This window comes from Arctopsyche grandis, chromosome 7, assembly GCF_051622035.1.
Source record: "Arctopsyche grandis isolate Sample6627 chromosome 7, ASM5162203v2, whole genome shotgun sequence".
NCBI classification, from domain to species: Eukaryota; Metazoa; Arthropoda; class Insecta; order Trichoptera; family Hydropsychidae; genus Arctopsyche; species Arctopsyche grandis.
In genome coordinates, this window is record NC_135361.1 from 13,897,501 (window position 1) to 13,911,314 (window position 13,814).

At 33.5% G+C, this 13,814-nt stretch overlaps 1 protein-coding gene across 1 annotated transcript in view; it reads left to right on the plus strand.

The window, feature by feature from the left end:
• The first annotated feature begins 4,170 nt into the window (after nt 1-4,170).
• LOC143914290 (protein qui-1) overlaps nt 4,171-13,814 on the plus strand; it is a 160,801-nt gene continuing 151,157 nt past the window's right edge. Inside the window, exon 1 of the mRNA XM_077434454.1 lies at nt 4,171-4,387. The gene's annotated coding sequence lies outside the window, so the exon portion shown is untranslated. The remainder of the gene's footprint in view (nt 4,388-13,814) is intronic.

Consider the following 13,814-nt stretch of genomic DNA (forward strand, 5'->3'; position numbering starts at 1 on the left):
AGTTCGGCCATTTCTTCATGATTATTAGCTATGAGCGTTGTGTCATCCGCATACCGAAGATTGGATAGTTTTTTTCCACCAATGGACACTCCACCCTTCCAACCATCCAGTGCTCTGCGCATTATATACTCTCCATATATATTAAATAGGTCTGGAGATAATATACACCCTTGCCTTACTCCACGTTGTACTCGAAAATTTGTCGAGTTTAGCGAATTGATTCGAACTACTGCATTGTTATCATTATACAAGTTATGTATTATCTTTACAAGATGCATGGGGACTCCCATGTCCAGTAGAACTTTCCACAGATAGTCCCAGTTCACAAAGTCAAAAGCTTTTTTATAGTCTATAAAACAAAGAACGGCTGGAGTTTGAAACTCCCGACATTTTTCAATGAGTTGACGTATATTCAGTATTTGTTCCCTCGTCCCTTTGCCTTTTACAAACCCTGCTTGTTCGTTCGGTATTTGCCATCCAAGGTAACTGCTCAAACGATCTTTAATTATATACAGCAATACTTTACTAGAGTGCGATATTAAGGCTAAGGTCCTGTAATTCTCGCATTTTTTTGTAGATCCTTTCTTGTGTAAGGGAATGAATATTGAATTGACCCAATCTTTCGGCCATACTCCGTTTACCCAGATCTTGTTGCACATATTACATAGCGCCTTTATCGCAGTTTCACCAAGCTCTTTCAGAAGTTCAGCTTGTATACCATCGCTGCCAGGAGACTTTTTACATTTCAGTTTCTTTATGGCATTTACAACTTCAGATGTCAAGATGTCAGGCTCCCTGACATCATCAATTAGGGAAACAATTGAGGTCGACGAACTACCACTGTACAATTCCGAACAGTATTCTTTCCATCGGTTGAGTATCACATCAATATCTGTAAGCGTGTTTCCAAATTGATCATCTATTGTCCAAGTTTTGGGTGAAAATTTTTGAGTGACGATTTTTACTTTGTGAAAAATATCCCTTGCCTGATTCTTTAATGCGTGTTTTTCTATCTCCTCACATATGTCATTTATATATTTAGCTTTATCCCGCCTACAACTCCTTTGAATATCTTTATGTAATATTGCATACCTTTCAAGATATTCTGTCGATGTTATGCCAGTTTGTTTAAGTCTTTTACGTTCTTTTATCTTAACCCAAGTTGAATCAGAGATAAAAGACTTACGATGTTCATTTTGCGGTGTTTGATGTTTTCTGGCATACCGAATTATGAGATCTTTAAAAATTTTCCAAGACTCTTCTACATCTACATTAGGATTTATTTGGAATTCTGCATCTTTTTCTCTGATTACATTGCCAAAATTAATTACATCATCATTGGTGAGTTTAATTGCTTTATTTTGATGTCTTTTAATCATTTTCAATTTCAGTCGAAATTTAGCAACAAGTAAGTTATGGTCCGATCCGCAATCTGCACCTGGATATGTTTTGACGTTATGTATCGATGATTTCCATCTAGAATTTATTAATACATAATCGATTTGGTTGCGGTGACGATCCCCAGGAGATATCCAAGTGTACAATCGCCTAGGATGATGTTGAAACCAAGTATTCATAATGGACATTTTATTTTCAATGCAGAAACTTATAAGTTTCTCTCCTCTCTCATTTTGAATACCCAATCCATATTTACCTACTATGTTATCAATGTTGCTATTATTACCGACTTTGGCATTAAAATCACCAAGAATGATGGTCATTTCTTTGTTTGAGATATTTGACAATGTATCGAGTAGTGAAGCATAGAACGCATTTATTTTAATATCTTCGGCATCTGCAGTAGGAGCATATATTTGAAGGATGTTTAGTTTATACGGATGCGTGTTGAGTTTTAAGTGTATAAGTCTGTCACTTATGGGGTTGTAGCCAATTAGTGCACTGGTTAATTTAGATGCTAAGATCACCGCGACACCGCTATGTGACGAATCTTGGTTACCAGAAAAATATATCGTATTTCCATTTGAAGTTTTATAATGGCCGTTGTTCTTCCAGTGCGTTTCCGAGATTCCGAGTATATCTAGCCCATGACTGTACATCTCTTTCTCAACAACCAGTGTTTTCCCAGGATTCAGGAGTCCTCTAACGTTCCAAGTACCTATTTTGGATTTGTTCCGTAAAGTTTCTCCAGTCGCATATTTTCCACATGATGCCTGGTGAGTCACATGCATGTGGCCAGTAGCCAATTTCACACCGTGAGACCTGGAACCTCGAAGGCGCCGGGTGTCAGCCGGAGAGTCAGACTTCTTCACACTTTTATTTTTGTACATCATAGTTATCTTGGGAGAATACTGCAGTGGATTCCCACTTCCTTCTACAGCGCAGTAAATGTTTTGACATCTTATACTGGCAGAGCTGCTGCCCACTACCAGGGATTTATTATAGAGTTTCCTTCTCTGTCAAAGATGATACGGTACCTTTGAAAACCGGGTTGTGCTTTTGTTAAGCGGCGGCACTTACTCGCCGCTGACCTGAGACCGTCATAGTGTTGTGTGACATTTTATAGAGTGAAACTTACCACGGATTCACTCATCACCACTCTTATCTCAGCGCTCCTTGTCCAGGACCACCATGTCGCCATGGCAGTTGACTGCAAGAGTCGTTCCCCTATTTGCAACTTGGGGACCTGAGCGGTTGCATGGAGCTCTGCTCTGAGCTTATTAATTACTCCGTGCGGACGGACGTGTGTTTCCATTTATGATATATTTACATATATAGACAGTTAATTCACAATCATAATATTTATGAAATTAGTACCAAACAATAACGTTAACGTTGAGTACAAGTATCCAATATCAAATATTAAATTATCAAAACTAAATATTAAATAATTCAACACTCAATATTAAATAATCAATTATGAAATAATTCAACACTCAACACTAAATAATCAATTATGAAATAATTCAACATTAAATATCAAACCATTCACTCAATATTAAATATGAAATAATTCAACGTTAAATATTATCAATACTATCATTAATAAATCAATCGACGTTAATAGTAAATTATTATCAAAAGAAATATATATATATATATATATATATATATAAAATTGAACTGGGCAACATGTTTGCATTTTTCACGCATTCGGCAATTCTCTTGCCGAGTGCGTGTAAAAGACAATTTCACGGATTCGGTGTAACATATATATATATATATATATATATATATATATATATATATATATATATATATATATATATATATATGTATATATATATATATATATATATATATATATATATATATATATATTTCTATATATATATATATATATATATATATATATATATATATATATATATATATATATATATATATATATATATATATATATATATATATATATATATATATATATATATATATATATATATATATATATATATATATATATATATATATATATATATATGTATATAGACATAGTGAATAGAGTAAATAGATTGAAATGGCAATGGGCGGGCCACGTGACTTGGAGAATGGACGAAAGGTGGACAAAATAAGGGATTGAATGGTACCCGAGAGAATGCAAAAGGGTAAAAGGAAGAACGCAGGGAAAATGGGTAGACGAAATTAGGAAAATGTGCGGGGTGAGATGGATGAGAGTTGCGCAAAACATAGACGATTGGAGAGGTCTTCATCCAGCAGTGGATGGAGAATGGCTGTAAATGATGATGATGATGATGTATATAGACATACTACATATATTGGCCATATACATAAACATGTTGCAACAACGATAAATATTTAATTCAATTGTACCAACCTATATATGTATGTATGTACCCGTGTACAAACCTCCAAATTCACAATTGTTGGATCGGGCCGGAGCTAGGGTGAGGGGTTGGTAGAGCGGGTGTGTAGATGGAAGTACATGGATATGCGTGCGAGCATTCGTGGGGGGAGGTGGACGGGGTGGCATTGTACAATGAGGGGGAGGTGTGGGGGTCGGAGGCTGTATAACCGTAGGCGCGGCGCCGATGAGAGCCGAGTGTGGCCGAGCGGAGGCCGAGTCGGGTGTAGGGAGTAGGGGGGGGGGGGGTGAAGGGGTGAGAGCGTCCCGGGCTTTGGGGCTTTTCCCCCCCGCCATCTGTTGAGCGGTCGCCGCCACTCGCCATTCGCCATTTCGCCTATCGGTAGTCGGTAGTCGGCAGTCGGCGTTGGGCCGTCGTGTGTGTCGTTCGTCGCCCGCCACCCCCTTCGCTTTTCCACCCGCCACCCCCTCGCCAAACTTCTCGATGGCTGTTGCACCTCTACGCACCGCCATGAACGCCGGCTGACTTTGCCGCCAACTCTTTGTTTACAAACAACGCAAGCACAATTCGAAACGCCTAATTGACATCGACTGAAAACTTCACAGGTAGACAAAAAATATTCACTTGTTTTTATATTACTGATTTTTTTCATTTAAAAATAATACGAATCGAAACGCTTGTTTGGTCGAAACAAAAAAAGTTAAAAAAAAAAAAAATTCATTTGTTTTTATTTGTTTCTTTTTTCTATTTAATATATGTATATAGAGAAAGTTACACAAAAAGTTTCAGTTTTTATTTTTAAATGCTATTTATTGTTTATAAATTATATTCGCAATACATTTAAAATCCACTAATCTAGTGATCGTTGACTATTTTAAGCATTTTTTCCTTTTTATTAATATGCATTCAAATATTTAATGTTAGTGTATACCTACACATAAGTGACAAACATCCAAGAAAGTATTGAAATCCTCATGCTGTGTACCTGAAAAAATTTCAGCCGTTTATCTAGCATATTCGATTTATTTGATATTTCAGTATCTGGTTCTGAAATACTTTTCTACGTATAAATCTTTCAGGCTTACACACTGGTTGAAGAGAATCTCAATGGGTGTTTTGGCCTTGTAAATATACAACAATATGTATTTATTTTTCTAAATCAGGCAAAACTCGAATGAAATAGAAATAGATAGACAAATTCATGGAATGTGACTCAAACGGAACAGACATTTAAACGGGACTGAATAGTATGATCAATTCGAAACGTATAGCATCCCTAAAAGCATAGGAGGAATAAAGCTTAAATAAAACCCTACACACAAAATAAAATAATTCGGGGAAACAAAAGTACGATATTTGAGTCCGCTTTGATTAAACTAGTAGTTCCAATGGTAGATTAATCTATTGCTATCAATCAGTAGTGAACAGGAGCACATCTGTTGGTACTTAAGATACTTAGTAATATCACAGGGTTCTTATTATTATATCTCTAATTTAAAATCTAAGTGATATGCGACTTTAGCACGGCCAACGACTGTAATGATTCTATTATTTGGTTTGAATCCAATCGAATGCATTGAAAATATTCATTGGTTTTCATTTATGTACATTAAGCATAAATATATGTACATATATTTATGTAACTGTCTGTATGCATTATGTATTATGTATGGAGATGATTTATCTATGTTTGTTCTTGTGCAATTTTCTTCATCAATGCAAGCAAGGACAAATTATGGTTTAATCACATATTATAATACCAACGGTGTTGTAATATTTGCGTCAGTATAAAACAGTCGTCTGCACTCTTCCACATATGTATGTATCGTATAGTAGATTGTTTTACATATTTTGATATTTAAAAAAATTGTGGTATTTCAATGACGCAATTTGCTTTGATCGTCGAAATATACCTATACATACATAAAATTATGATTTTGTTACTCATATGCATTCTACATGTACGTATATATGTACGATGTATGTACATATGTATTATATAGGTAAATACAGTGTTGCTTTGCTATTGCGAAAATCAACATCCATCCGATTTGCTGAACCTATCAATTTAGAATAATATTGTGACTAGCTGAATGTTTCGCAGATTTATTATACTAACAAATGTTGTTACTGACGTTGCAATAAAATAGGATAGTGAGATTTGAATGACGCCTTTGGGTTACTTTATAATTTAAAACTATTGAGTACGATTTAAAATAATTAAACCAGATTTTAAAATAATTAAACAGGTGTTACCCGGGGCATTGTAGAAGCTGTACGATTTTGGTTAGCTGCGATACACTTCGTAAATCTCACAAATTTTACATTCAAACAATGCAATACCTATGCATTGATGTAAAATAATCGCAACATACATAGTCGTAGAATATTGAATATTTGCATAGCGTAAGTGATTCAATGCAGAGTTATCGATACAAAAATCTGTATAGTGGAAATAGCTACCGGAAGGAAAAATTTCCCGCGAGACACTTGCTATTAGTAATAATAATATGTATAGGTATAATATACATATGTACATATGTATCTTGAACAGTTTCAAATAATGTTCAAAGATTTGAAAAACTTGTAATATAAATATTTACATATTTTGAAAATATAAATTATGACATTGGAAAGGAACACGCACCTTGTTTTATTTCATTTTTTATGAGTTTATGAGTTTAATTTTTTATATTACATATTTAAAAGTTTTATATCATCTACTTATAACCAGCTTATAGAGATTACATATATATGTAGAAAGCAGTTGGTTTCTTGGTTGGAAGTTATTAGAAGAGTAATATCTTAGTTTGAAATTGTGATTTTGAATGTAGTACGTTATTCAAATTAAAATATAATACATTAATATGTACATATGTATGTGCATAGTTTCATCTGATCAGTGGTGTAAATACTATGACTTGAGTGTATGCGGTGCATGCGGGTAATTGGGATCGAGAGTGCCCCCAGGAGAATCTCCAAATATTAAAACATATATTTAAAATACTGAAAACGGTCTTAGGTATGCACAAAAATTCTCATAAATACTCACAGTTCTTAAGCGCTCGCTATATATTACTAGTGTTGTACCCGATGACATATCATCGCATGGGTGTGGGAATATTAAGTAATTAAATAAAAAAAAATTAAAAGAAATGTGTCGTCGGTCATGTGTTCGATCTACACGCGGTCGAATATTTTTCAAATACCTTTAAAATATATTTAATTTAATATTTATATTTAATTGTTTAATATGAATAAAGTGGTAAAAACTACCTACCTACAAAACTAAAGTATAAACAATATAAAACACCGATAGAAAAAAAAATAATGATTTAAATAAATTTTCAATAGATGGCGCTAAATTCTCAGAGATTTAGCGCCGTCTATATGCTTAGAGGAAACATTGGTATAGAACAGTATATATAAAAGCTTTTTTCTTTTGTTATTATATTCGTGTATACGTTTTGGCAGTGGCTTAGTTGTGACGTACATAAGTATGTTGAATCGAAACGACCATTATAGTACGGCGAGCGCTATCTCAGACAGACAGACAGACAGAATAGCGATATTATATACATTTACATATACATGTATATGATAAAAATATTTTGTTTATATCCCAACATTTTAAAAGCATCGCTGTGACTCGTCAACTGCAAGACGTTTAATTATTTCTTGTGATATGGATTCGTCTTTGGAAGAAATTAAACCTGTCAATCGAGACGTAGTGAACTTACAATGTTAAACATGTAGAATCTCAGAAACTGACTTTAAAATATGTGATTGCGAAATTTAAAGCCAAATAAGGACATTTAAAATTTGTAAGTTCATTTTTGTAAATAAATATAAGAGGCACTTTGGTAACTTTTGCATGCGGGCCCAATTTTTCTAGTTTCCCCACTGCTTTCCTTATATTCATTTTAATGTACTATTTTTCTTTTCTTTGTTTTCTTATGTAGGCCATTGTGGCGCATTAGGTTCTTCCTGTAGTGCCACAATGGTCCAAAAGCTATAAATAAATATTATTATTATTATTATTATAAATAGTATTTTAGGATCCGCTTAAGGGAATATGAAATATTTCAAACGTTTGTAATGATTACTGTTTTAATTTAAAGTGAGTTTATTTTCATCGATCATCGAATTTCAACATTTGGGTTCACATTTATGAAGGTCGTTTCTGATTTCAGTATATAATACAATAAATAAATATGTAATACAATAATTTTATTAAAATTGATATTTATTTCACTCGATACATATATCATTACAATACAAATAATATGAAAAACAATTCATATTTCATTTCAAATGATATAATAACATTGTTGTTCACAATAAGTAAATAAAACATCAATATGACCACCACTGTACTTTGCTCTTTGGAAGCATTCATTCGACAATTTTCAACCAAAATTTATTTAAAATTCAACTCCGGTCGCATTTTTTAAATATGCTTATACGCAATATGAATTGCACCGCATTTCGTAGGTGAGAGAAATATGAAACGGTTTTTTTCGCTATGGACAAAATGATAGTAAAAGTACGTGTTTATCATAATAATGACCCGCGCTCGTATCATCGATACACCGACCTGCAAATATTTTTAAGCATACATATTTAATGTCTGTGTCGTATCGTTCATTCAATTATTATTATATGTAAATTATCGAAACCGTTTCACTTACACAATAAAGTGTACGAAAACACGAAGAATTTAATGCGCGAAAATGCTCTCTTTTTGCACGCAAAATGTAAACAACGATGGAAGCGCGACCCGCAGTATAAATATTGACGATCTTGTGTGTTGTATGCCGAAAATTCAATTTTTGTTTAAAGTTATATTATATTGTAATAACTTTACGATGTGAGATGAGATTATTTTCAAGAAATTTTTTATATTTTTTTGAAAATAAATTGTATAGGAATTGTTTCGGTTTCGTCCGAAAAAAGAAAATCAATTTGATTTTTTTTTTGTTTATAAATTTGATATACGATATTACTCAGTTTCGGCTGTTGTAGTGAAAAAAAGGATCGATTCGGCAAAGTGAGCGATCGTTTCCACGTAACGAGCGCTAATCTCCGAAGCGATATTATTAATTACAGAGCGTGCTAAAATCGGCGAACGCTCGTAATTATTGATGTTTTCACCTGTAATTATAAATGCCGAAGGCACACCTCCGTAGCATTTGTTCCGTTGCAAATTTGCCTAATTTTCGATCGTTCCAATCAACTCAAAACCTATTCAAATTAAACTAATTGATAGAATTTGACGCTCTCGAATTCTCACGTGTTTCGTCAAAGGCGAAAAATTTCAAATATACGTACATATGTATGTACATATGTATTAAGTACATATAAAATATCTAGACTCGTTTGAGCATTACAGTTTTTATTTGGTGAAGCGTATAATTTCAGCCAAAATTAGAGTGCTAATTTTATTGGCAACACTGTTGAAATGTGTGATGTTTACTGTACTTTTTATCATACAAATATTCAATGTACATACATATGTATGTGTTGGATTTTGAATGTTCTCCTTTCTATTTGAACAAAGAAACGGACAATGATTTCGCGATGCAAATTGAATCGTCTTGCTAGCAACAACCCTTTACATTTTCTACCAACCTTTTCTGAGATTTGACTCTTATGACTAGTCACCGGAGCCTGAGGGGGCCGTGTATTGTTCAAAGGTTGTAAATGCATTGTTAAAGGTTTGCCGAACAATGGATAGCACTGTGACTATCCTACCTCTACTTATGACCATTAATAATTGTAAATAGGTTTTTGAGCTATTTTTCCTATTATGCTGTATATTAACATTATAATAATATGATACTATGATTACTAACAAAAGTAAATTCAAATTAAATAGAAAATGATCAGTAGATTAGTAGCTATTAAAGTATACATACATATAAGATGTATTGTGAACATAATTTAGTAATAATAACAAGCATTTAAAAATAAAAATAAAATATTGACCATTAAAATTTTGAAAATTTTTGGGCGAAACGTGGTATGTGTGTGTTTTTTTAGATACTTTTAAATATGCGAAACAACGCATCACCCCTAGCCCATATATGTACATACATACATGGTACATAGTCCCAAAAATCACCACTTGGAGTGTGATCGATAACGACGAATGCCACATTTGAAGAAATTATATAAGAAACTTATCGGTTGCATATGGATATGCATACACGTGCGTCTTCCCAAGCATATGCATTCTGTACGTGCAACTATACCCGAATTCGGTTTGGGGAACACCCACTGTTTACGGTCACAGCGGGAAGTCGATGACGTGACATGCCATACCACTGTTGTAAGTGTGTTTTAGCCCTTAGAACCGGGCCACACCGAGCGACTTGCGAGCAACTTGGTTGAAGGTGGCCAGACCAGTGTATGAAGTTAGATGGGGCGTGTCACACCCGTCAGCTTCTTAGTCGCTCTCATTTCCATACATTTTTTCTGGTGGCGCGACTATTCGGCCGACTAAGTTGCTTGCAAGTCGTTCGGTGTGGCCCGGCTCTTAAGGTTTGCTTATACCAGCACAGTTCAAACTGGCAACTGCAACTGCCGGAAACCAGTGGTGTTGTATAGTATGAACAGAACTAGTCCTTTCTGTGCAGTGTTGGACTGAGATATTGAAATGCAGTGCTGGATAATATAAACAGACTCTCAATCTTAAATTTATGAACTTATTTATGTTAGTTAATATTATGTACATACGTAGCTTCCTTTAACATGTGTTAGATTATCAAAAGAGTCTATGTATTATACATATATACCTAGTCTAGTCTTGATTAATTGTATACATGCATGTTCAACGAGCTCGAATATGTTAAATTAATGTTTATTGTGAGGTAAAAGGTTTTCTTTCAATCACATAGAGAACAATACTTTTTGTATATCGTCTGAATGCTGTTTGTACATATTATACATATACATACATGCATATATTGTCAGTTGTATGTTAGGTTAGGTAAGAAAGCAAGCTGAAGAGATTGCCAAGCAGGTTTTTGAATATCCGCCTTTGTAAAGCGTAGATTACCCAGTTGATTAGTAAAATGGGCATGGCATGTAATTCAGAAATTCCATTACGTCGAGAGAATCGCTAGTACCCATCTCACCCTACGTTACATTATCCGTGACGCGTTTTACCTATGAGATCTGTTAGTTTACTTATGAGGTTATTATTTGGATTCATCGGCTATTTTCTCGATTTATACTATTGCCATAATCCCAAAAACAGATATTCAGTGGGCCTGAATAGCTCTTGGACATTTTTGATTGTAGATAATATGAAAAATTCGATAATCTATAGTAATCTATTTGTATTGTAGTTGTTCATTATTTGGATTGATATAAAATGCTCAATTTTATATATATGCATTATATTATATATTGGAAATGTCGTATATATACATATATTTGCTAGTACTATTATGAGTTCCAAAACACGCTGTACTATTTACGCGTCGCATAATTTTGTTTTATCTTTGTATGTATGTACATGCGTTATCGGAACGTTATTCCTTAATCTCTCACGAATGAGATAAATGAAAAAAAAAAACGTAGATAATTAAACATTAACCGCCATCATATTTACACTTGCATTGTGCCGTCGGTATAAAGAATATGTGCGAAGAAAGCTAGTCAACTCGAGCATGTACATACATGTGTACGTTTTTATTTGATCTCTTTGATCGTTGTTCGTCTATGAATTATCTCAGATTTACAACTCGCAGTCTGAATGATTTAAACCTGATGTATTTTTACTTGCTGCTGTGTTATTTGCACACGTTTATTGGTGTTGAGATTTTTGCAGAGCTGTGGAGTCATTTCCGCGACTTCGTTTCTGCGATTCCGACTCCGATTCTATTCAACGCTCTCAATGACTCAAATTTTCAAAATAATTATTGCAACATGAAAAAATGTAATTTTTTTTGAAAAGATCGTTTCTCCCATACTAATGGTCGTTGTGTGTGTAACGCGCTTTATATGGGAGTTTCTGGTAAAACGGCGATTTTGAATTATCGTTAATCAGTCAAAGCTTATAATAATCGACTTTTCTGCAATAAGTGAATATTGAGTCTTTATTCATTTTTAAATAGATAAAAAATAAAGCAGTTCTAAAAAACTATAAATACGTCAAATAAAAAACCCACTTTTTAGTCATACATATTTATCAAGATAAATATATCGATTGGCAAAAGACATTGTTTAAAATTGATGAAATTTTTTAATAAGCATTTCCTTGATACGACGCAAGTTTTCCATTTGGAAATTAAAAATTCAAAATCGATGAAAATTCAAAATTCGTGTTTTTCGCTTCGGCCTAATGTATCAGACATATGAGCCGTTATATGTATTATACTTGAAAGCGGCGGTCTAATTTTCAGTTCCAAGGCGGTCTAAGTCTAACTTTCAGTTCCAAAAATACTATTTCTATTTGACTTAATTCACAAATTGTTATCACTACTTTTAATTCAATATGTCCAGAATATTGGAAAACCAAAATAAACGTATTTTTAGCAGTATTTTTAAATATTGTTTAACTGTTAGAAATTAAGAAAATTTGACTTATGCCACTTTCAATTATAGCAATTCATATAGTGAGTTTTACCATTGTCTTTTAATTACACTTTTTGTTTTATTAAATATTTTTGGAAAATAACAATTATTAAAAAAAGAATAGTCCGAAAATTGCTCCCATATCAATTTCAGCTTCATTCGAACGCATTTTCCATTACTTTTATTAGAATTTCAAAAAGTTCTTAAAGCTCGTAAGTCTCTTCTCTAATGTCAGTAATGAGAAAAAGACAAAAATAGAAATACTGTGTCTAAAATTTACATTCACTGGATATTGGTGAATAACTCTCTCGCAAATAGAAATCGCTGCGCGTTAATTAGTAATTTAATATTCATAAATGTATATTGTATATTCATATACATTGTATATTAATATTGAATTACTTTAAAAATTAATAAATGCGAAATTTCGCCCAATAGACGAATTCGCGACCCCAACTCCACAGTAATGGATTTTTGAAAAAATGTTTTCTTGGTTATTCATCTGTTACTGAGTGTGTGGTACATAACTCTAGTGCTGAAACCCATAGTGGAGTATAATTATCGTCGAGTGGCCGTCCTCATGAGGACCGTTTCAGGAATGCGACCGGACAATTTACACCACTGGGCCTCTCTGCTTTTGAATGCTAAGTAGACGAGAAGGACGAACGGTTGGTTTGGGATTAGCGGGAGCGTAAACGAAACGTTGCTAATTTGGTGCAAAATTAGCAACACGCCGACTGTTCTCGCATCGAGTCTGTATTATCAAATTAAACTGTCGAGATTTTGCAATGTTGGGTTTGGGGAGTGTTTTCGAAATAGAGATGGTCGATTTTTTTTTATTTGTGTCAAATATTTTGTATTTTTCGAGTAATAAATATATAGTGTCTGTATAAGTAGATTGTATGACTGTTGTGTTTGTTTTAATTGGTATATAATTGGCTAAAATAAAGATTTCAGTTTTCTCCTGGGTGTCAAAAAACAACATTGGTAACATTAGTTTGTATTTTGCTTTAAAATTGTTTGATTGTGGTTCTGCGAACAAAAATTGACCTCTCATATATACTATTTACTATGCTAATTTATATTTTCAACGTTGGACAAACTCAATTAAGGGGTTTATTTGTTTTACTATGCAATTATATAAAAGTAACTTTCATATATCTTAAGATAACTTCCGCAATGGTTTGAGGTCCTAGATCGAATAGCTCTCATACAGCATCACTAATATTTGTCTGCAATGCAAGGTTTCAGTCGTCAACTTGAAAATCAAGGCCATCAATGTTGGTATACTATCTTACGGCACTCTAATTTAGAACCTAAGAAAGTTTCAGAAGGATTCCGTTTCCTGGATTGAAGAAACTATATGCAAAAACGCGAACATGTTCGTCCACATGAATGCAATTCTTCAATTTTCTATGTATTATAGAACCATCAACCGCCCGAGCAACG